Genomic DNA, 25,029 nt, shown 5'->3' with positions numbered 1-25,029 from the left:
TGCTTCAATGGAGGATGACTGTGCCAGCCATGAGGATGACTCACGCAAGAGTTTACCCGATACATTGTGGCCTGCCGCTGCGGAAAAGCAGTTTGACATTTGCAAGCTCACGATTTCCTCTCCACATGATCGGCGCGATGCCATGGCTTGTGGTCAAACTAAGATAAATGTGAGAATCCCAGGCCATACCCCTCCACAGTAGCATTGTGGATAGCACAATCGCTTCACAGCTCCAGGGTCCCAGGTTCGATTCTGGCTTGGGTCACTGTCTGTGTGGAGTCTGAACATGCTCCCCGTGTGTGCGTGGGTTTCCTCCGGGTGCTCCGGTTTCCTCCCACAGTCCAAAGATGTGCAGGTCAGGTGGATTGGCCATGATAAATTGCCCTTAGTGTTCAAAACTGCCCTTAATGTTGGGTGGGGTTGCTGGGTAAGGGGTGGAGGTGTTGACCTTGGGTAGGGTGCTCTTTCCAGGAGCCAGTGCTGACATGATGGGCCGAGTGGCCTCCTTCTGCACTGTAAATTCTATGAAAACACACCCTCACCCACGCACACACACATACACTCCCACCGCCCCCCCCCCCCCCCCCCCCCAGCACATTTTTGCACAAAAGGAAAGAAAGGAAGGATTTGCGAGACAATGAAGTATTTTTGAATTGCAGCCCCTGTTGTAACGTAGGAAATGGGACAGACAGATTTTGTACTGCATGTACTGTGATGCAGCAGAGAGCAGACAGACAACAGACACAGATACACAAATGACAGCAAGCAGATCAAAGGGGAAAAGTGTCTGGAACTGTAAACAATTATTTCATCCTGTTGACCTTTAACTGAATTAGCTCATAAATCACTCAAGTTAGTTCCCAATTCCATTCCGAGCCAAGATTTGGAAGATAACCCACTGAGGAAAGGAAACTCAGAAACTGCTTACCTCCCAGGTTATCATGAGTGGATACACATTCCCAGACTGCAAATTTCCCTTTAAAAAAAAATCTTCAATCTGTTTTCCACTGGGAACTCGATATTTAATTTTGCGGTATTTTTTTCAAACGGTAGGCAGTGACTGGTGGGGTACCACAGGGATCGGTGCTGGGACCCCAGCTATTCACAATATATATTAATGATTTGGATGAGGGACTTAAATGTAATATTTCCAAATTTGCAGATGACACAAAGCTGGGTGGGATGGTGAGCTGTGAGGAGGTTGTAGAGATCCTTCAGCGTGAATGTGCAATTTTTAAAAAAGATTCATTCGGAGAATGTGAGCATCATTGGGCATTTGCTGGCATCCCGATAACCCTTGAACTGAGTGCTGTGCTTGGCCATTTCAGAGGGCAGGTCAGAGTCAATAACAGGCCAGGTTAAGGACAGCAGATTCCTTCACTAAAGAAGGATTAGTCAACCAGATGCATTTTGGCAACAACTGACAATGGATTCACGGTTATCATTACACCTTCAATTTCAGATTTTTGTTAAATTCAAAATCTGCTATGGTGGAATAGAGTGGACGTGGAGAGGATTTTTTCACTTGTAGGAAAAACTAGAACCAGAGGACACAATCTCAGACTAAAGGGACGATCCTTTAAAACAGAGATGAGGAGCAATTTACCCAGCCAGAGGATGGTGAATCTGTGGAACTCTTTGCCGCAGAAGGCTGTGGTGGCCAAATCACAGAGTGTCTTTAAGACAGAGATAGATATGTTCTTGATTAATAAGGGGATCAGGGGTTAATGGGAAAAGGCAGGAGAATGGGGATGAGAAAAATATCAGCCATGATTGAATGGTGGAGCAGACTCGATGGGCCGAGTGGCCTAATTCTGCTCTTATGTCTTATGGTCTTATAGGATTTGAAACGAGGTCCCCAAAGCATTACTGTGGCTCTCTGGATTACTAGTCAAGTTATAATACCACTATGCCACTGCCTCCTCATTGCATAGCAGATGCAGTATACTGTGGATATCGGTGAGTTTATTCACTTTGGTAGCAAAAACAGGAAGGTAGTTTATTATCTGAATGGCTAAATATTGGGAGAAGGGAATGTGCTACGAGACCTGGATGTCCTTGTCCACCAGTCGCTGAAGGTAAGCAGGCAGGTGCAGCAGGCGGTGAAAAAGGCAAATGGTCTATTAACCTTCATAGTGAGAGGATTCGAGTACAGGGGCAGGGATGTCTTGTTTCAATTATGCAGGGCCTTAGTGAGGCCACACCTGGAATACTGTGTGCAGTATCTGACGTAGGATGTTCTTGATGTGCAGGGAGTGCAGCGAAGGTTTACCAGACTGATTCCTGGCATGGCGGGTCTGTCATATGAGGAGAGATTGAGTCGGTTAGGATTGTACTTGCTGGAGTTTAGAAGAATGAGCAAAGTCTCATAGAATACAATAAAATTCTAAAAGTACGATAGGGTTAATGCAGAATGGATGTTCCCAAAAACGTGGGCGTCCAGAACCAAGGGTAAAAGTCTAAGGATACGGGGTAAACTGTTTAGGACTGAGATGAGGAGAGATTTCTATAGAATCCTTACAATGCAGAAGGAGACAATTCAGCCAATCAAGCCTGCATCAACCCTCTGAAACCTGCACCTGACCTAGGCCCACTTTGCTAAGCCCGTAACCCCACCTAACCCCATCTTTGGACACTAAGGAACAATTTAGGACAACCAATCACACCGTCAGGAGGATAAAGTTCAAACTCCACACAGTCACCCAAGGCTGGAATCGAACCTGGGGCCCCCGGCACTATGAGGTAGCAGTGCTAACCACTATGCCACAGTGCCGTCCTTCCTCACCCAGCAACTGAGGACAAAACATGGTATGTGTCAAAAAGAAGTTAGGCATAGCACTTGGGGCGAAAGGGATCAAAGGATATGGGGAGAAAGTGGAAAAAGGTTACCCAGTTGGATGATCAGCCATGATCGTAATGAATGGCGGAACAGGCTCAAAGGGCCCGAATGGCCTCCTCCTGCTCCTATTTTCTATGCTTCTGTTTTGTGTTTTACATTCGGGACAATGTCAAAAATGCCTCAGATATAATGATGGCTGATCATTTACTGAGACACAGAATAGAAGCATAGAACATATAAGTAGGAGGAGGCCTGTGCACCATTAGCCATCTTTACTGCCTGCTATACCTGCCTGCTTACCTTCAGTGACTGGTATAAGAGGTACCCAGGTCTCGTTGCACATTCCCCTCTCCTAATTTATGGCCATTCAGATAATTCCTGCTCTTTCCTATCTGCCAAACAGTTTTCAACCAATCTCAATACATACTAATCCCATGCACTTTAATTTTACATGTTAACCTCTTATGTGGGACTTTGTCAAAAGCCTTCTGAAAGTCCAAATAAACCACACCCACTGATTCCCCCTCATCAACTCTACCAGTTATATCCTCAAAGAATTCCAGTAGATTTGTCAAGCATGATTTCCCCTTCATAAATCCATGCTGACTCCGTCCAATCCTACCACTCTTTTCTAAATTCTCTGCTATAAAATCTTTGATGATGGATTCCAAAATTTTCCCCACTACCGATGTCAGGCTGACAGGTCTATAATTCCCTGTTTTCTCTCTACCTCCCTTTCAAATAGTGGAGTTACATTCGCTATCTCCAATCTAAAGGAGCTGTTCCAAAGGCTATAGAATCCTGGAATCTGACAACCAATGCATCCACTATTTCTAGAGCCACTTCCTTGAGTTCTCTGGAGTGTAGATTATCAGGCCCTGGGAATTTATCAGCCTTCAATCCCATCAATTTCCCCAACACCATTTCTCTATTAATACTGATCTCCTTCAGTTCCTCCCTCGCCTATCTGGCTGCATCACAGCCTGGTATAGCTGCTCAGCCCTAGACAGTAAGAAACTACAGAGAGTTGTGAACACAGCCCAGTCCATCACGTGAACCTGCCTCCTATCCATTGGCTCTGTCTACACTGCACCTTGGTACACGTGACAACAAATCTAAGTCTAACTCATTTTACTCCCAGCGTTTCCGTCTAAGTTCCCATTGTTTTTCAAACCTCAGTGATTGCATTCTTAATATTCTGCAGAAGTTGTATAAATATAGCAACTAAAGTCAGTTTCTTAACGGTGTTGCGGATTGTCCACTCTTTTTATTTCCACAGAATTATCTCTTACATGTTCTGAAAAAATACATGGAAAATAAGGGGCTGGTTTAGCTCACAAGGCTAAATCGCTGGCTTATAAAGCAGGCCAGCAGCACGGTTCGATTCCCGTACCAGCCTCCCTGGACAGGCGCCGGAATGTGGCGACTAGGGGCTTTTCACAGTAACTTCATTGAAGCCTACTCGTGACAATAAGCGATTTTCATTTCATTTCATTTTCATTCAGGTAAAAAACAGAAAAAGCATTTTACGCGAACATATTTTATTTTTAACATCCAAGAGTGAAACACAAAAAAAAAGAAGATATTCAATCAAAAATAGTTTTCTTCCCAAAAAGGCATCCGTTTTTCATGTCTGGGAAATTTGTCCGACCGGATTTTACAACAGAGGTAATGAGCCTCATTATATTCAATTGGTGAGCCCACACCTTTTCCCACCCTGTAGTGGGTTCGGAGACTTTTAGAATTTTAATAGCTGACCCCATTCTAATCCAATCATTTCTGGCCATTAAGATATACCCCTATAAGGAGACACAGACCGAGGAGCTGAAGCGTAAGTGGGAGGGAGAGATGGAGGACAGCTTATGGGTGGACACATTGAGCCGAGTCAATGCGACTGCTACATGCGCAAGGCTCAGCTTGATCCAATTCAAGGTGGTACACCGGACCCATATGACAGTGGCCCGGATGAGTAGATTCTTTGGGGTGAAGAACAGGTGTGTAAAATGTGCAGGAGGACCAGCAAACCATGCCCACATGTTCTGGGCGTGTCCAAAACTTCGGGGGTATTGGCAGGGGTTTGCGGACGTTATGTTCAGAGTATTGAAAACAAGGGTAGCAATGAGTCCAGAGGTGGCGATTTTTGGAGTTTCGGAAGATCCAGGAGTCCAGGAGGAGAAAGAGGCAGATGTTCTGGCCTTTGCCTTCCTGGTAGCCCTGAGACGGATGTTATTAGCTTGGAGGGACACAAAGACCCCAAAGTCGGAGGCCTGGTTAACCGACATGGTGAGCTTTCTCGGCCTGGAGAAGATTAAGTTCGCCTTGAGATGGTCAGTGTTAGGGTCATCGACTTCTTTGCAGATAATTAATTGTCAGTGGGGGGAGGGGGGGGGCGAGGGTAGCATAGAATAGGGGGTTAAATAGGCGGGTATTGGAGGGACAGGTGTCGGTTTTTGCACTATGTTTATTGTTCTTTGTGCACTGTTTTTATACTGTTGTTGTTTGTGATGCCAAAAAATACCTCATTAAAATTGTTTATTAAAAAAAAGATATACCCCTATAATTCTACACACACTCTTTATATCTTAATATTTCCTGAACTAGCAAACAGTTTGGATATAAAAGAAAGCAGTACATTTATATAGCTATAAGTCCCAAAGTACTTTCCAGGCATGCCGTCGTTTGAAGTGTCTTTTTCATTCATGCAGAGGATGTGAGTGTTGTTGGCAAGGCCAGAATTTGTTGTTCATGCCTAATTTCCCTTCAGACATTTGAATTATTGTAAAGTAGGTGCAGCATCTATTATCCACACAACAAGCTCCCACAGAAAGCAATGTGATAATCATTAGATATTGTTACATATCACTTTTCCAGCCAACTAACAATTATTATTGGCATTTGGCCAACACCAGGCTTGTTATTCACCTATAGTTCACTTGAAGAGCTCACAATAATAAGCTTTCCCATTTGCCAATGTTAGTTGTGGCTCGTTAGCTAACATTCTCATCTCGGAGTTAGAAAGTCATCAGTGCAAGTCCTAGTCCAGAGACTTCAACCTAAACTTTAGGCCAATGCTGCCAGTGAAGAACTTGACATAGAATGATCCCAGAACAGCCATATGACAATAACCGGATGATCTGTTTTTTGTTGCGGTGTTTGTTGAGCGACTCCCATGTCCTTCATACTCCATGTTGATTGTATTGTGCAGTACTGAGTGAATGCATTACTGCCACTTCAGAAGTGACGCTAAATGAAGGCCACATTTGCCACCTGATGGACATAAAAGATTCCGTGACACTATTCGAAGAAGAGCAGGCGAGTTCTCCTTGGTGACTTGGCCAATATTCATGTCTTGACCAATGATAATAAAACGGATCATAATCCTTGCGCTGGATTTTCCGACCCTGTCCGCTGGCAGGATCTCCCACTCCCGCCGGGAGTTACCCAGCGGCGAGATGTAGACATCGGCGGGACAGAAGAATCCTGCCGGTGCCCAATGCCAAGCTGTCTCTGCCACATGGTGGGAGCTGGAGGAGGGGGGTGCGGGGGTGCGGGGGGGGGTGGGGGGGGGGGGGTGGGGGTGGCAAATCCTGCCCTATGTTGTGCCATAAATTTGTTCCCTGCATTGCAACAGTAACTACACTTTGCAAATTATTTCATTGCGCGCAAAGTGCGGTCATGAGAGGCACTGGACAAAGGCAGGTTCTTTCTTTTCCTTTTGGCCTGTTTAATTCAATTCGGGTTGCAGTTGTGGGATTTGGTTTCACGATCGCCAGGTTAACTAGGGGTGGCATCGAAACTGCACCCTACCTTGTAAATATCCTCACTAGTTTCAGGAGTTTGGATTGAGGATTGTGAGTGGGAGTTTTTTGTGGGCTGACAGTTTCAGTTTCTCTGCCCAAAAAAAAACATGAAAAATTTATTTGCCCTTTTCTCCCAGGGTATATCTTCATGTTAACAATAATAACTCGACACTGGGACGACTCACATGACAGAAACACCCACAGGCAACAATGAGTTGAACTTGCAAAGTCACTCGGGGGCACAGGCTGTGAAATTAGAAAACATATCCCAGCTGTGAATATAGTCACCGAAATAAACAATAAAATGGGGAATCTCCCAGCTTGTAGTTCCATTTTGTACTGCACACAAATAGTAGCTAAACCAGAAACCCCATCTGCTACGTGGAAACTGCAGTTTCATGCAATCTGGACCATTGTGGACCTGTAAACTGACTTTGTTACCCGGAATAAGGTATTTAATTTATTGCTTATCTTGTCCCTTCCTTGCAAGAACTTTCAGAAAACTTCCATCTGGACATTTCATTTTTTAAAAAATATTTCTTTATTCTCCTCCTTTTTCACATTTTCTCCCAAATTTACACCCACTAACAATAAGCAATAATCAGTACCAAATATGTCAATCCCCATATCAATAACAACGATCCCATCCGCCCACCAAACCCCAAACATTCGCCTGCATGTTCACACAAACAAATGACAAAAAGGAATCAGGGATCACCCATAGTCGCCCTTAATACACACAGCAGCCCCCCCCCACCAACTAATGTTCGATGTTATCCAGTTCTTGAAAGTGCACAATGACTAATGCCCGTGATTTGTAGAACCCCTCCATCCTTCCTCTCGGTTCAAACTTAACCTTCTCAAGAGTCAAGAATTCCAACAGGTCCCTCCACGCCAGGGCACAGGGTGGAGAGGTTGCTCTCCAACCTATCAGGATCCGCCTTCGGGCGATCAATGAGGCGAAGGCTACAACATCTGTGTCCCCACCCGTTTCCAACCCTGTCTGGTCCGACACCCCGAATATGGCTTCCCAGGGGCCTGGGTCCAGTTTCACATGCACTACTTTAGAAATTACCCTAAAAACCTCCTTCCAGTAATCCTCTAACTTTGTATAGGACCAAAACATATGAGCGTGATTAGCGCGCCCCCTCCCCCCTCGCAAAGTTCACACACATCTACTCCTTCAAAGAATCGGCTCATCCTCACCCTCGTGAGGTGTGCTCTATACACCACCTTCAGCTGTGTCAGCCCCAACTTCGCGCACGAGGTGGAGGCATTCACTCTCCAGAGCACTTCACATCAGAACCCCTCCTCCATATCCTCTCCCAACTCTTCCTCCCACTTTGTTTTGATCACTTCCAGTGGTGCCTTCTCTTCCAAAATAGCTCCGTAAACCGCTGACACTACCCCCTTCTCCAGTCCCCCTGTCGTCAGCACCTCCTCCAGCAATATGGAGGCCGGCTCCACCCGGAAGCTCTGTATCTCCTTTCTGGTAAAACCTCGAACCTGCATGTATCTAAACCTTTTCCCCCTGTTCCAGCCCATACTTCGCTTCCAGTTCCTTCAATGCTGCAAACCGACCCCTCAGGAACAAATCTTTCAATGTCTTAATACCCTTCTTCTCCCATTTCCGAAAATTTCCACCATAAAAGAAAGCAGTACATTTATATAGCTATAAGTCCCAAAGTACTTTCCAGGCATGCCGTCGTTTGAAGTGTCTTTTTCATTCATGCAGAGGATGTGAGTGTTGTTGGCAAGGCCAGAATTTGTTGTTCATGCCTAATTTCCCTTCAGACATTTGAATTATTGTAAAGTAGGTGCAGCATCTATTATCCACACAACAAGCTCCCACAGAAAGCAATGTGATAATCATTAGATATTGTTACATATCACTTTTCCAGCCAACTAACAATTATTATTGGCATTTGGCCAACACCAGGCTTGTTATTCACCTATAGTTCACTTGAAGAGCTCACAATAATAAGCTTTCCCATTTGCCAATGTTAGTTGTGGCTCGTTAGCTAACATTCTCATCTCGGAGTTAGAAAGTCATCAGTGCAAGTCCTAGTCCAGAGACTTCAACCTAAACTTTAGGCCAATGCTGCCAGTGAAGAACTTGACATAGAATGATCCCAGAACAGCCATGTGACAATAACCGGATGATCTGTTTTTTGTTGCGGTGTTTGTTAATCAGATCCGGTGCCACCACCAACTTCCCTGCCCTATCCCTCACCTGCACAATTTCCCTTGCCCTTGCCTCCCTCCGGAGCTGACCTGCTAACATAAGTCCTCGCCTTATCTCCGTGTTCATAAACTGCACCCCTTTCTCGTCTCAGATGGCGCTACACCTCGAGCCCTCCCGTCAAATCCAGAGTGAAACACCTGACTAACCCAGCCCTTTTTAAGTCTCACCTGGTCCTTCACCCTCAAGTGAGTCTCCTGTAGTATTGCTACATCGGCTTTCAAACTTTTAAGATGCGCAAGCACCCTTGACCGGACCGGACCTTCTAACCCCCTCACGTTCACGTGATTATCTTAACTGGGGGTCTCTCACCCACTCCACCCTTTTTATCCACCATCATCATACCACCGGGCCCTGCCCCATGAGCCTGACCCTCCCCTATCCATTATTAACATCGAACCCCTTCCTCCCCATCCAAAAACAATTCCTCTCGAGAAAACATCTCCCAGCATCAATCCCTTCCTCCCCCCCTCGCTCGCCTTGTAGGCCTATTGAAACCTGCTAACCAGGCTCCAATGTCCGCTGCCCTCCTCTCACCTCACCTCCGTTCACTAGCCGACTTTAGTTAGCTAGCGCGGATGGCTCCCCCCGCCAAGATATACCGTCCCCTCCCACCCAGTCCCAGTGAAAGAAAAAACAAAAACAACAATCCAATCCATACAATTCACTAAACTAAGATATAACCGTTGCAACACAGAATGCCAATCAACCCAACCAATAACTTGAACTCTGTAACAATGTGAAGAGAAGTAAATTACAATATATGTCAGTAAAAAGAAAGTTATAGCATTTATACATTTCCAGCTCCCCAATCACAGTCCACAGTCTCTCTTCCAGCTCCGCTCCTCACGTCTGTCCCAAGCCTTCTGTCCTCACGAACGCCTCAGCCTCCTCCGCTGTCTCGAAATAAAAGTCTTTGGCATCATACGCCACCCTCAGCTTCGTCGGGTATACCATATCAAATCGCACCCCCTTTTTGTACAGTGCCTCCTTCACTCGCCCGAACGGCGCTCGTCTTTTTTGCCAACTCCACTGTCAAGTCCTGGTAGATCTGAACTCCAGCACCATCCCACTGCACTTCGCACTTCTGCTTCGCCCAGCTTAATATCTTCTCCTTCATGCAGTACTTATGGAAGCAGATAATTACTGCTCTTGGCGGCTCATTCACTTTGCGCTTCGGCCTTAATGACTGATCAGCTTGGTCCAGCTCGTACGGGAGGGGTTCTCACCCTTCCCCATCAGCTCCGCCACCTTCTTGGTGAAGTACTCTGTTGGCCTTGGACCCTCTGTCCCTTCGGGCAAGCCCACAATTCTCAGATTGTGCCACCTCGAGCGGTTCTCCAAGTCCTCAAGCTTTGCTCAGAGCCCTCTGTTGACCTCCACCACCCTCCGCAGCTCGACCCCATCGACGTGAGCTGATCGCTGTGCTGCGACACGGCCTCCTCCACTTCCTTCATCTTCTCGCCCTGCTCTCTCACCTCGGCCGATGTATTTGCCACAGCTACCCTCACCGGGGCGATTGCCTCCTCCACCAATGACTTCAAAGCGACCGCCATCTCCTTCCTCAACGCCTCCACGTGCCTCACAAACTGCTTTTCCCCGAAAAAGACCGTGCTATCGCGGACCGGCGGGAGCTTCTGCTGAACGCGGCCACTCCGCTTGCGAACGCCACCGGAGATCCCATCTGGACATTTCAAACTGTTTTTAGTTTCAACCTTTTTGGCCCTTCTGTGCAGGTGTGTGCACACGTGTATGTGTATGTGCTAGTGTGTGTGCACTTGCGTGTGTGAGTGTGCACATGTGTGCAGGCATGTGTGTTGGTGTGTGTGGGAGTGTACATCTGCACGAGTGTGCATGTGTGTCTGTGCACATGTGCATGTGTGTGCGCACGTGTGTGTGTGTGTGTGTGAGGTTATGGTTTGGGGTGAGTCCCCAGATTCAGCACAATTCAATCATTGCTTTAACATTCCCTTGGAGAGATTGGGTGAAGATGGGTAGATTGTGTCAAAACTAAGTTGTTTTAGGCAAGCCCCTATCATGGATATCACGATATATGATTTCTACCTTTCTCAGAATTCCCTGAGGAGTGTGGTAAACCACTGTTACTTAATTATATATATTGTGGTAACCATTGTTACTGTATTGTATATATTGTTTGTTGTCTCTGCTGGCTCCACCTGTGGCTCCTCCCCTCAGGCTCTGTATCAAGGTGGCCGACCTGTGGCCCTGCCCCACTTCGGGATCAGTTGCCAGCAGGTTCCCATTTAGCTTATCAAAGCCACAGTTTCGTTCCACAACTTGTCTTTGTTATAATTGATGGCACATCAAGGAGTGAACATTTAATTTATTTATCTGTGTTTGTTTAAATTAATAAATTGCTGTTGATCAAAATATAAAACAACATAGGAAGGGCAGAAGGCCATTCAGCCCCCGAGCCTGCCTGCCATTTAATGAGATAATGGCTGATCTGTGGCCTAATTCCATATCCCTCCCTTTGGCCCATATCACTTAATATCTCTGCTTAACAAAAATCTATCTATTCAGGTGTAAAAGAGATGGTGTGAAGGGAGAGTTTCAGATTCCTGGGACTTTGGAACTTGTTCTGGAGGAAGTGGGACCAGTACAAACTGGATGGGTTACACCTGGGCAGGACCGGGACTGATGTCCGACGGGGAGTATTTGCCAGAGTGACTGGGGAGGGTTTAAACGAAACATGCAGGGGGACTGCGAACTTCTGCAAAGAGTCAGAGGAGGAGGAAACAAGGACAAAAAACAAAAGACAGAAAGGAGAATAAGAAAAGTGATAGGCAGAGAAACTAAGGGCCAGGTTCAAACTGGGCCACAATGAAAAATTATTGGAAGCAGGACAAGTAATGTTAAAAATATCAGCCTAAAAGCTTTGAGTCTTAATGCGCGGTGTAGGGGTGGGCGCGTTGGTGATGTTTGCTGGGGAACCTGCAGGTGCCAAATCCCGGAGGGAGACTGTGTCCTGCCGTCCATCGTGGTGCGCCACGTATGCATACTGAGGATTTGCATGGAGGAGCTGAACCCTCTCGACCAGGGAATCAGACTTATGGCTCCTCACATGCTTCCTGAGGAGGACAGGCCCTGGTGTTGTCAGCCAGGATGGAGGCGAGACCCTGGAGATGGACTTCCTGGGAAAGCCAAACAAACGTTCGTGGGGAGTCTCGTTAGTGGCGGTGCAGAGAAGTGACTGGATGGAGTGGAGCGCATCGGGAAGGACCTCCTGCCAGCGGGAGACTGGGAGACTTCTAGACCATAGGGCAAGAAGGACGGCCTTCCAGATTGTTGCATTCTCCTTCACCACCTGCTCGTTTCCCCGGGGGTTGTGGCTGGTAGTCTTGCTTGAGGCAATGCCCTTACTAAGCAGGAACTGACGCAGCTCATCGCTCATAAAAGAGGAGACCCGAACACTGTGGATGTAGGTGGCGAAACCGAACAAGGTGAAGATGCTGTGTGGGGCTTTGATGAAATGGAGAAGCCGGGTGACCCCCGGATGACAGAGGTAATTGTGGATGGCCTGAAGTCGGTCTTTTTGCATGCTGGCGCATGTACCGCGGGACAGGGCATCTGGGGGCTCATTGAGCTTCCCAGGATGATACGAGATATCATAGTTATAGGTGGAGAGTTCGATCCTCCACCTCAAGAACTTGTTGTTCTTAACCTTGCCCCGCTCTATGTTATTGAAGATGAAGGCAACCGACCGTAGTTCAGTGAGGAGAGTGAATCTCCTGTCGGCCAGGTAATGCCTCCAATGTCACACAGCTTCCACAATGGCTTGAGCTTCCCTCTCAACAGAGGAGTGTTGAATCTCGGAGGCATGGAGGATATGGGAAAAGAAAGCGTTCCTGCCTGGTTGAGGGTAGCGGCCAGGGCAAAGTCCGACGTATCGCTCTCCACCTGGAATGGAATGGACTTGTCCACAGCGTGCATCGTGGCCTTGGCAATGTCTGCCTTGATTCGGACGAAGGCCAGGCGGGCCTCAGCCATCAGGGGAAAAATGGTGGATTTGATAAGTGGGCGGGCCTTGTCCGCATAATTGGGGACTCACTGGGCATAGTAGGAAAAGAACCCCAGGCATCTATCTCTTCAGGGCCTTGGGGCAATGGGGGAGGGGAAGTTGCAGGAGGGGGCGCATACAATCGTAATCGGGCCCTAAGACTCCGTTTTCCATGAAACAGCCAAGGATGGCTAGTCAAGTTGTGCGGAAAATGCATTTCTCCTTCTTATAGGTCAAATTAAGGAGTTGGGCGGTGTTGCCCATTCTTACCGCACTCGTTGCAGGTCGCGTTCCAAGCTGGACAACGCTGCCTGGGATGCTGGCCCTGGCCGCAAAAGTAGCAAAATGGGTGGGCCCCCAGAGTTGGCGGGCAGCCATGTGGCACAGACATGGGACACGCCCGGGTCAGGTGATGGCCGCGCCTCTGACGTCCACGAGTATGACGCATGGTCAGGTGTGAAGGCATCCAAACTCTGGAATGCTGCCTCTAACGAGGTAGATAGCTGTACCGTGTCCTTGAGGTCGAGGGCACCCCTTTCGAGCAGTCGTTGCCGGATATAACTGGACCGGACTCCGGCCACATAGGTATCTCGGATCATGAGTTCCGTGTGTTGCACCGTCGTAACTGCCTGGCAGTTACAATTCCTGGCGAGTACCCTCGGGTGACGCAGGAATTCTGCCAGCGATTCACCAGGGCGCTGACGCCGCGTGGTAAGAAGATGTCGAGCGAACACTGATGTGTTGGGTACTCTGGATCTGTGGAGACTGCATTTACCTTAGCAGTAACATAGACAGGCTACCAACACTTGTAGAAGTACAACTATATTTTATTTAACTAAGAGCTGTTGAACATACTTGCACTGTGGGTCGACACTATGTTAGATTGATTGAAGACCTATGCCTAACCTGACCAGCCTATACTGTTAGCACATGGTAGATGTTTGTGCGACTGACTGCGGGCTCTGTCTGTCTCAGAGGCTGCATCCCGAATGAGCGGGAAAACTAGTATCCTCTGGCTTTACAGTGACCGTGCCCTAACTGGTGATTGGCTGCTGTGTTGTGTGTGTTGATTGGTCTTGCAGTGTGTCAGTCAGTGTGTGTCTGCATCATTATACACTGATGTGGATATTATGACAAACACCTCATTCACCGGCCTCACGAACTGTCCTTTCAACAGTGCAACCGCCTCTTTGTACGAGGCCGCGTCTCTGATTAATAGGAACATTTTGTGGCTCACCCGAGCGTTGAGGAGACGCAGCTTGTGCGCCCCGGAGAATTCGTTGGTCGAGGAGTCGAGGTAGGCCTCGAAACAACTTAGCCAATGCTCAAAGATTGCAGTGGCTTCAGCTGCCCGCGGGTCGAGTTCAAGTCGGTCAGGCTTAAGAGCGCCGTCCATTGTGATATCTTAGCTTATTAAATTGATGGACCATCAATTCACACGAGTCAAGTTGTAGGAGAGAACAGTGGTTTAATAAGCTAAGAAGTATGCCAGCCTGCTGCTGCTCCCGCACTGGGAGCTGGTCACAGGTCTGCCAATTGTATACCTCCCACGAGGGGCGGAGCCACAGGCGGAGCCAACAGAAGCATCAACACAACAACAGTAAGAGTGAATAAGAACAACAGTGAACATATATACAGTGGTGGATAATAGTAGGACAAATAACGAATAACTGTAAATATATATATAGTAGCAATACGTGGTTCACCACAGCACTGTCTAATGAGAACAGAATTACTGACAATCAAGTTGTGTGAGACTATAATAAGATAGAATTTTTAAACAAGATAGAGAGTGAGATAGGTGATTCAAAGACTTGGGTTCTGAATCTTAATAAAGAAAACTATGAAATCTTAAAGAAAACTAAGAAAACCAGGGCTGGTTTAGCACAGGGCTAAATCGCTGGCTTTGAAAGCAGACCAAGGCAGGCCAGCAGCGTGGGTTCAATTCCCGTACCAGCCTCCCTGAACAGGTGCCGGAATGTAGCGACTAGGGGCTTTTCACAGTAACTTCATTTGAAGCCTACTCGTGACAATAAACGATTTTCATTTAATTTCATGATTTAAAGCGTGAGTTGGCTATGATCAATTGGGGAATGTTACTTAAAGGGGTGGCTAACAAGCAAGGAGTGCATGGGGAATTGTAACAATTGTTTATTTCTCTGTGACACAAAAGTAAAGGTGGTCTATTCATAGCTTACAAAGAAAACTGGACAAAGTATTCGATCCAAGGAAGAAACATACAAATTGGTCAAGAAAAGCAAAACGTCTGAGGATTGGGAACAGTTTAGAATTCAGCAAAGAAGGACCAAGGGATGAAAAAATGAAAATGAATTGAAAATCGCTTGGTCTGTTTCAAAAGCCAGCGATTTAGCCCAGTGTGCTAAACTCTTAAGAAGGGAAAAATAGAGTACGAGGGTAAGCTTGCAGGGACTATTAAACCTGACTCTAAAAGTTTCCATAGCTGTGTGCAGAGAAAAATATTGGTGAAGGCAAATATAGGTCTGTTACAGTCAGAAACAGGGAATTGTACAATAGGAGACAAAGAAATGGCTGAGTAACTAAATACATACTTTTGTTCTGTCCTCACCAATGAGGACACAAATCAGATACCAGAAATGTTGGAGAACTATGGGCGTGATTCTCCGCAAATGCGGAGAGTCGTAAAAGCTGCCGTGAAACTGGCCGTGTTTCACGGCAGCCTCCGCGCCCCCTCCCGGGACCCGATTCTCCCCCCCCCCGGGCGGGGCTAGCAGCGCGGCCCCGTGAAGCACGGCATCGCGGGCTTAGCGACTGTCCCTAAGCCCGCGCGCCAAGCGTCACAGCGGTTGACGCGCACGATGACATCAGCCGCGCATGCGTGGGTTGGACGGCTCCAACCCGCGCATGCGCGGATGACGTCATCACGCAGATGCGTCAAACCCGCGCATGCGCGGGCCGTCATGCACCTCAGCCGCCCTGCGGGGCGGCGGAGGAACAAATAATGCGCGGGTATCGGACCCGCTGCCCGCGATCGATGCCCACCGATCGCAGGCCCATGCCACCCTTGGCACGGCCGTGGTGCGGCCATGCCAATCGGTGCCATGGTTGTCCGGGACGGGCACTCTGCGGCCGTTTTCACGAACGGTGAGAGCAGGTGTGATTGCGTTCGTGAAAACGGCCGTAAAGGCCTGGGAACTCGGCCCATCGGCCTGGGGAGAATCGCTGTTCGCCGTAAAAAACGGCGAGCAGCGATTCGTGTCGTGGGGCGGCCGTGGAGGGGGGGGGGAGAATAGCGGGAGGGCGGGAAAAATGTCGGGAAGGCCCTCCCGCTATTCTCCGACCCGTCGTAGGCAGCGGAGAATCGCGCCCATAGGGTTTAGTAAGAGGGAGGAACTGAAATAGATCAATATTAGGAGAGAAATGGTGTTGAGGAAATTGATGGGATTGAAGATTGAGAAATCCCAGGGCCTGATAATCTACATTCTAGGGTACTGAAGGAGGTGGCTCTAGAAATAGTTGATGCATTGGTGGTCATCTTCCAGAATTCTATAGACTCTGGAACAGTTCCTACAGGTTGGAGGGTGGCTAATATAACCCCACTATTTAAAAAGGGAGGTGGAGAGAAAACAGCGGAATTATCGACTAGCAAACCCGACAGCTGTAGTGGAGAAAAGTCAGCATGGATTTATGAAGGGGCAGCATGGTGGCACAGTGGGTAGCACTGCTGCCTCACAACCCCAGGATCCCGGGTTCAATTCCGGCCTCGGGTGACTGTGTAGAGTTTGCACTTTCTCCCCGTGTCCGCGTGGGTTTCCTCCGGGTGCTCCGGTTTCCTCCCACAGTCCAGAGATGTGCAGGTTAGGTGGATTGGCCATGCTAAATTGTCCAAAAGGTTAGGTGGGATTACAGGGTTTAGGCTGGGGGCCAGACCCTAGGTAGGGTACTCTGTCAGAGGGTGAATGCAGACCGTAGGGATTCTATGGAGTTCACAATGTGAAAAAAGAATTATGGCAAATCTACTGGAATTCTTCAAGGATGTAACTAATAGAGTTGATGAGGGGGAGCCAGTGGATGTGGTATATTTGGACTTTCAGAAGACTGTTGACAAAGTCCCACATAAGAGATTAGCATGTAGAATTAAAGCGCATGCGATTAGGAGTAGTGTATATTCAGATGGTTAGATAATTGGTTGGCAGACAGGAAACAAAGAGTAGGAATTAATGAGTCTTTTTCACATTGGCAGGCAGTGGGATACAGCATGTATCGGTGCTAAAAGTCCAGCTATTCACAATATCTATTAATGAGTTAAATGAGGGAAACAAAATGTAATGTCTCCAAATTTGCAGATGACACCAAGCTGGGTGAGGGAGGGTGAGCTGTGAGGAAGATGCAGAGATCCCTCCGTGTGATTTGGACAAGTTGAGTGAGTGGGCAAATCAATGGGGTGGCAAGGTGGCACAGTGATTTGCACTGCTGCCTCACAGCTCCAGGGTCGTGGGTTCAGTTCTGGCCTCAAGTGACTGTCTGTGTTGTGTTTGCACTTTCTCCCCGTGTCTGCGTGGTTTCCTCCTGGTGCCCCGGTTTCCTCCCACAGTCCAAAGATGTGTAGGTTAGGTGGATTGGTCATGCTAAATTGCCCCTTAGTGTCCAAAAAGGTTAGCTGGGGTTGCTGGGTTACGTGGATAGGGTGAAGATGTGGGCTTAATTAGGATGCTCTTTCCCAGGGCCGGTGCAGACTCGATGGACCGAATGGCCTCCTTCTGCACTTTATGAAATGACAAAATGAAATGAAAATCGCTTATTGTCACAAGTAGGCTTCAAATGAAGTTACTGTGAAAAGCCCCTAGTCGCTATATTCCAGCGCCTGTTCGGGGAGGCTGGTACGGGAATTGAACTGTGCTGCTGGCCTGCCTTGGTCTGCCTTCAAAGCTAGCGATTTAGCCCTGTGCTAAACAGCTTTAGGGATTCTAATGGCAGATACAGTATAATTTAGATAAATGCAAGGTTATCCACTTTGGTAGCAAAAACGAGGAGGCAGACTATTTTTTGAATGGCCATAAATTAGGAATGGGGACTGTGCCACGAGACTAGGGAGTCCTCGTACACCAGCTGCTGAAGGCCAGTATGCAGATCCAGCAGGCGGTAAGAAGGCTAATGGTATGCTGACCTTCGTAGCAAGAGATTTGAGTACAGGAGCAAGGATTCCTTGCTGCAATTATACAGGGCCTTGGTGAGGCCACACCAGGAATATTGTGTGCAGTTCTGGTCTCCTTATCTGAAGAAGGATGTTCCAGCTATGGAGGGAGTGCAGCAAACATTTACCAGATTGATTCCTGGGATGGCGGGACTTACGTATGAAGAGCGATTAAGTCGGTTAGGATATTCGCTGGAGTTAATTTAATTTTAATCTTTAATAATTTTTATTGTCACAAGTAGGCTTACATGAACACTGCAATGAAGTTACTGTGAAAAGCCCCTAGCCGCCACACTCCGGTGCCTGTTCGGGTACACACAGGGAGAATTCAGAATGTCCAAATTACCTAACAGCGCATCTTTCGAGACTTGTGAGAGGAAACCGGAGCACCCAGAGGAAACCCACGCAGTCACAGGGAGAACGTGCAGACTCCGCACAGTCAGTGACCCAAGCTGGGAATCGAACCTGGGACCTTGGAACTGTGAAGCAACAGTGCTACCCACTGTGCTCCCGCCCCCCCCCACTGTGATTGGGGGAATCTCATAGAAACCTATGAAAGTCTAACAGGACTAGACAGAGTGGATGCAGGAAGGATGTTCCCAATTGTAGGGGTGTCCAGAACCACTGGGTCACAGTCCGAGGATATAGGTAGACCATTTAGGGCAGAGATTAGGTGAAATGTCTTCACCCAGAGAGCTGTGATCCTGTGGAATTCGTTACCACAGGAAGTAGTTGAGACCAAAACATTGTACATTTTTAAGAAGCAGTTAGATATAGCACTTGGGCAAAAGGGATCAAGGATATGGGGGTGGAAGGGTAATGAGTTGGATGATCAGCCATGATTATAATGAATTATATAAACCTAGACCTCCCTATCTATTAACAATGTAACATGGCCAAACGAGCTAACCTGCACGTCTTTGAACTGTGGGAGGAAACCGGAGCACCTGGAGGAAACCCACGTAGACACAGGGAGAAAGTGCAAACTCCAGTGCAAACTCCACATAGTCACCAAAGGCCAGAATTGAACGGCTGTGAGGCAGCAGTGCTAACCACTGTGCCACCGTGGCACCCAACAGACACTTTATCACAAGAATGAATAAAAGGTACATTTCAGACACCATTTAACTTCACTTTCCCAATGGGTTCTGGTCAGATGCCTGATATACCCCCCCCCCCACCCGCTTTTATGCACCACTCTATCTTTTGAAACCAACGGATGCCAATTTGATGTTGCGATTCCCCCTCTAGCCGGAGATTTGTGCACAGCAACGTCCTGCAAACAGAAAAGTGAAAATGATGAGTTAATCAGCTAATGAGTTAATGAGTAGATTAGAATGCTTCCTGGAACTTATTTCTTATTTCTTAGTGGGATATGGCATCGTGTGTGAGGCCAGAACTTATTATCCATTGGTTTTAATTAGATTGCACATCATATTTTGGCAATAATATTTCAGTTTCGATTATCGAAAGTAGGGATTCTCCATTAACACCAACATCAGTGTTATGAACCGGACGAGAATGAGCTAGTTGGAAATTTTAAACTAGGTCTCAGCTGCTGAATACAAAGTTGCTTAAAACCGTGACAAACTTAAGCCCTCATTTTCTGACTGTGTGCTCCCAGCTCAGTTGACTTCATGGTGGATTATCAGGAACAGGAACAACTTTGAGGATAAGCCGTGAGCAGTTTCTAATCAGGCGTAGGTCCAGGGCAGGGCGAACCTGTTCCTGCCGAATATAGACCTCCGCCTCGCCGCTGCTCAATAAATTTGTACAACCCTCACATGCTGCTGAAAGAAAGGGAAAAAGATACAGAAGTAAAAAATGACCACAAGCAAATACAAATATAAATAACCTTTGGTGTGAAGTAAAACAGATATTGAAATCAGTACGTGAGGGTCTAGTTTCAGCATTTAGACCATAAGACATAGGAGCAGAATTAGGGCACACGACCCATCGTGTCTGCTCCGCCATTCAATCATGGCTGATTTTTTTCTCATCCCTATTCTCCTGCCTTCTCCCCATAACCCTGATCCGCTTATTAATCAAGAACGTATTGATCTCTGTTTTAAAGACACTCAGTGATTTGGCCTCCACAGCCTTCTGTGGCAAAGGGTTCCACAGATTCACAACCCTCTGGCTGACCAAAATTCCTCCTCATCTCTGTTTTAAAGGATCGCTCCTTTTGTCTGAGATTGTATCCTCTCCATGTTCACTCTATCCAGGCCTCACAGTATTGTGTAAACTTCAATACGATCCCCCCTTATCTGTCTAAACTCCGAGTATAGACTCAGAGTCCTCAACCGTTCCTCGTACAACAAGCTCTTCATTCCAGGGATCATTCTTGTGAACCTCCTCTGGACCCTTTCCAAGGCCAACACATCCTTCGTTAGATACAGGGCCTAAAACTGCTCACAATACTCCAAATGTGGTCTGACCAGAGCCTTATATAGCCTCAGAAATACCTCCCTGGTCTTGTATTCTAGCCCTCTCGGCATGAATACTAACATTGCATTTGCCTTCCTAACTGCCGACTGAATCTGCACGTTAACCTTAAGAGAATCATGAACAAGGACTCCCGAGTCCCTTTGTGCTTCTGATTTCCTAAGCATCTTCATTTAGAAAATAGTCTATGCCTCCATTTCTCCTTTCAAAGTGCATAACCTCACACTTTTCCACATTGTATTCCATCTGTCCACTCTTTACTTCTTTTCCCACTCTCCTAGCCTGTCCAAGTCCTTCTACAGCCCTCCTGCTTCCTCAATACTACCTGCCCCTCTATAGATCTTTGTATCATCTGCAAACTTAGCAACCGTGCCTTCAGTTCCTTCCTCCAGATCGTAGACAACTGATAACACTGCAGGATAGTGGAAAAGGATCAGACAACAGGGCCGGGATTCTCCCCTACCCGGCAGGGCGGGGTGTCCCGGAGTGATGGAGTAGCGTGAACCACTCCGGAGTCGGGAAGGCCCAAAGGTGCGGACGTCTCCGCACCTTTAGGGGCCAAACCCTCACATTGAGGGGCTAGGCCCACGCCTGAGTGGTTAGCGCTCCGCCAGCCGGCGGGAACAGCCTTTGGCGCCACGCCAGCCGGGGCCGAAGGGTCTTCACCTGCCGGCGGAAGTCCGCGCATGCTCCGGAGCGTCAGCGGCTGCTGACGTCATCCCCGAGCATGGGCAGGGGAGGGGGTCACTTCCGCCTCCGCCATGGTGAAGACCATGCTGAAGGCAGAAGAAACGAGTGCCCCTACGGCACAGGCCAGCCCGCCGCTCGGTGGGCCCCGATCGCGGGTCAGGCCACCGTGGGGCACCCCCCGGGGTCAGATCGCCCCGCGCTCCCCCCCCAGGACCCCGGGTCCCGCCCGCGCCGCCTGCTCCCGCCGGTAAGGTAGGTGGTTTGATTCACGCCGGCGGGAGAGGCTTGACAGCGGTGGGACTTCGGCCCATCGCAGGCCGGACAATCGCCGGAGGTGGGGGGGGGGCCTGCCGGCCGGCGCGGCGCGATTCCCGCCCCCGCCGAATCTCTGGTGGCGGAGAATTCGGGACACGGCGGGGGCGGGATTGACGCCAGCCCCCGGCGATTCTCCGACCCGGCGGGGGGGTCGGAGAATCCCGCCCCAGATCAATGTATATTCAGCAGCTACGAGAGAAAGCGGGAAACATCAATTTTCACACAGTTTAAAGTAGACTGCCACCCTTTGCTCCTTCTCTGTCTTTTCTAAATACTCGATCTGTAATTAGTGTTAATAATAAACCGTTCTGGAAGGAACGACGAACAAGTATTAGAATTCCGACAGAGTAAATAAATGTGATATGGAAGCAAGAGACATTTCACTTGTAAACTGAAAACAATACAATCCCACTGTCATCAATCCTATTATAGAGGCCATTTGGCCCATCGCGTTCAGGCTATTTGAAGGAGCTATCCCAATTCCACTCTCCTGCTTTTTTGTAGCATATATTGTTTACTTCTTCGAATATTTATACATTTTTTTTCAGAAACTTGTTATTGGATCTGCTTCCACCATTCTGTCAGGCAGTGCATCACCCACTGTGGAATCAAAATGCTCTTCACTGGTCCTTCCTGTTCTTTTGCCAACATTAGTCCACACTAACAACCTCATTGTCAGGACTATGAATTTGGCGAACTGACAGGGACTAATAAAGGATAGTTACGTTTGCAGAATGACAGGTAACACCTCTGCAAGAATAGCAAAGGGAGTAAGCACTTGGGGTTTGACAAAGAAATCCAGATATAGGCACGAAACAAAAGCTGAAGAGGTCAAAATAGTCATGCAGAATAAAGGAACTATTCTGACGGAGCTCAGGTTTCAGATTAAAAACCAATGAATGAGGAATCTATAATGCTATCCATCAGCACGAGAGGAGAAATGGAAAGGAGAACGTTGTGAATGGGGACTGTTATGCATGCGTACAATATGGCAAAACAAATCACTAATGCACAAGTCATAATAATAATCTTTTTTATTGTCGTAAGTAGGCTTACATTAACACTGCAATGAAGTTGTGAAAAGCCCTTAGTCGCCACATTCCGGAGCCTGGTCGGGTACACATGAATAAGAATTCAGAATGTCCAAATTACCTAATAGGCATGTATTTTGGGACTGGTGGGAGGAAACCGGAGCACCTGGAGGAAACTCACGCAGACACGGGGAGAACGTGCAGACTCCGCAAAGACAGTGACCCAAGCTGGGAATCGAATCCGGGACCTTGGAACTGTGAAGCAACAGTGCTAACCACTGTACTGCAGTGCTGCCCACATCTGCATATCATCATCAGCATAGTCATGTGAGGGCTTTTTTGAGGTCGAGGCAAGTCAAGTTGCCCTCGAGAAGGTGATGATGGGCCTCCTTCCTCAGCTGCTGCTCTCTGAGTGGTGGAGGTGCTCCCAGAGCTCTGTTGGGCAGCGGTTTCCAGTGATGATGAAGGAATAGCGTTATACCTCAAGTCAGAATGGTGCGTGACATGGAACGGACCTTGGAGACAGTGGTGTTCCCATGCACCCGCTACTTTTGCTCTCCTTGGTTGTAGAGATGGAGGTCTTGTGGCACAAGAGATAGAGTTCGTACCCCTGAGCCAGAAGCTTCGGGTTCAAATCCCGCTCCAGGACCTGATGGCCAAAGGAAGGTGTGTTCATAATGCGGCCAAGCAGGTTGAAAATCAGGAGGAACTTCCATTCCTGATACTCTTTCTTGCTCAGCGATGAACATGGGGTTTGAACAAGATCAAGCTTGTGAATACTCTGCTTTGAGCATTCTGGACCTGGTTGCCTGTTGGACGTGGACTAGATCGGACCCAAGGATGCTCTCCGGAATTTTGCTTAGCATCCTGCTGCCCTTTTGCCATTTTCCAGAAGAGTAAGATGGAAAAGTCCCTTTGAAAGTATATTTGTATTGACTCGTCAGACAGGAAGGTAAGCAGTTTCTGAGCTGCTGCTTTCCTATCCTCAATGGGTTATTTCCCCAAACTTGGCTCGGGATGAGTTGAGAAATTTTGGGAGATTTATAAACTGATCCATCTAAAAGGTCAAGCCAACATCAAAAGAATTAGATAATTGTTTACACATCTCGGCTCCTTTGCACTCGGAGCACCTGCCTTATATCTATTGTTTACTAGCAGACTGAATATTTTTGTGACTCTGAGCTGGAGGCAGGTGTTACGACATTGTTGTACGATGGCTCCATGACTTTTACTTCACTTTTTATGTGTAGTTTATAGTCCTGGCCTTTACTTATCAGTCAATCAGCATGGCCAAAACAGGTTACCTGGTCATTCCCACAACATTGTTTTTAGAAGCCGCTGTCTTCTTTTCTACATTACAACAGTGACTACGCTTCAAAACTACGCGCCCGGCGCCGCGCGCGTGACTGGCACCAATTCTCTGGTCGCCGGAGGTTCGCATCCCGGCGTCAGACCCGATCGGGGGTCTGACGTCCCATTCTCCACCCCCACACCGAGCGTGATTTTGGTGTGGAGGCTCGGGGAATGTCGGGCACGACCTTTCAGAGTAGCAGTTTCGAGGGCCGGGATTCTCTGAGCCTCTGCGCCGAAATCGCGCTCACTGCGGGGGCGGGAATGGGGCATCAGACCCGCGATCGGGTCCGATGCCGGGACGCGAACCTCCGGCGACCAGAGAATCGGTGCCAGTCACGTGCGCGGCGCCGGACGGGGGCTGTTTCTCCGCCGTCGCCAGGCCGAGTTCCCACCATCGTTGTTCATGTATGGTTCCACAAGGCGGGAGCCCGACGTCGCGGCTGCGGTGGCCGGCCCCGTGGGGGGTGGGGGGATCAGTCTCCGTGGGGGGCATCAAGGCCTGCGATCGGGGGCCACCGATCGGCGGGTGCGCACAATCTGTGGGGTGCCTACCTTCTTTCATGCCGGCCCGCTATGTGGGTCCGCCATGTCGTGCGGGGCCGGCGCGGAAGTGGCCGCCGAACGCATGCACGGACTCGCTGCCGGAAGAGCAGGGCCGTGTATCGGCAGCTAGAGCTGTGTGGAGCACTCTGGCGCTGTGCTGGCCCCCTGTGGGCCATGGAAACGCTGGGCCACGAGGCCCGTTGACGACATTGTGAAACCCCTGACTGTGGTAGACAGGCCTTTGATTGTGTCTGCTCTATTTCATGTACCAGCTCCTCGGTCCCAGAAGCATGATGCCTTTCTCCTCGTCCTTACCTTCCACCTTAACAGCTTCCATTTCTTAATGGATCATCCTCCACTCCTTTTTTTTTTTTTTTATTGGAATTTTTTGCAGAAAATATAACAAAAAGTATAGCAAAAAGCAGTAATATGCAACTAACAGCCCCATAACACCCACAATTCCCCCCATACCGTAACATCACATGTATCACATTCCCCCACCCCCCCCCCCAAACAAGAGAACTTAACCATAAAGTAAAATTAGATAAATCAAATTTAAATAAAATAAGCTAACATA

This window comes from Scyliorhinus canicula, chromosome 3 (genome assembly GCF_902713615.1).
Source record: "Scyliorhinus canicula chromosome 3, sScyCan1.1, whole genome shotgun sequence".
NCBI classification, from domain to species: Eukaryota; Metazoa; Chordata; class Chondrichthyes; order Carcharhiniformes; family Scyliorhinidae; genus Scyliorhinus; species Scyliorhinus canicula.
This window is presented reverse-complemented; position numbering follows the sequence as displayed.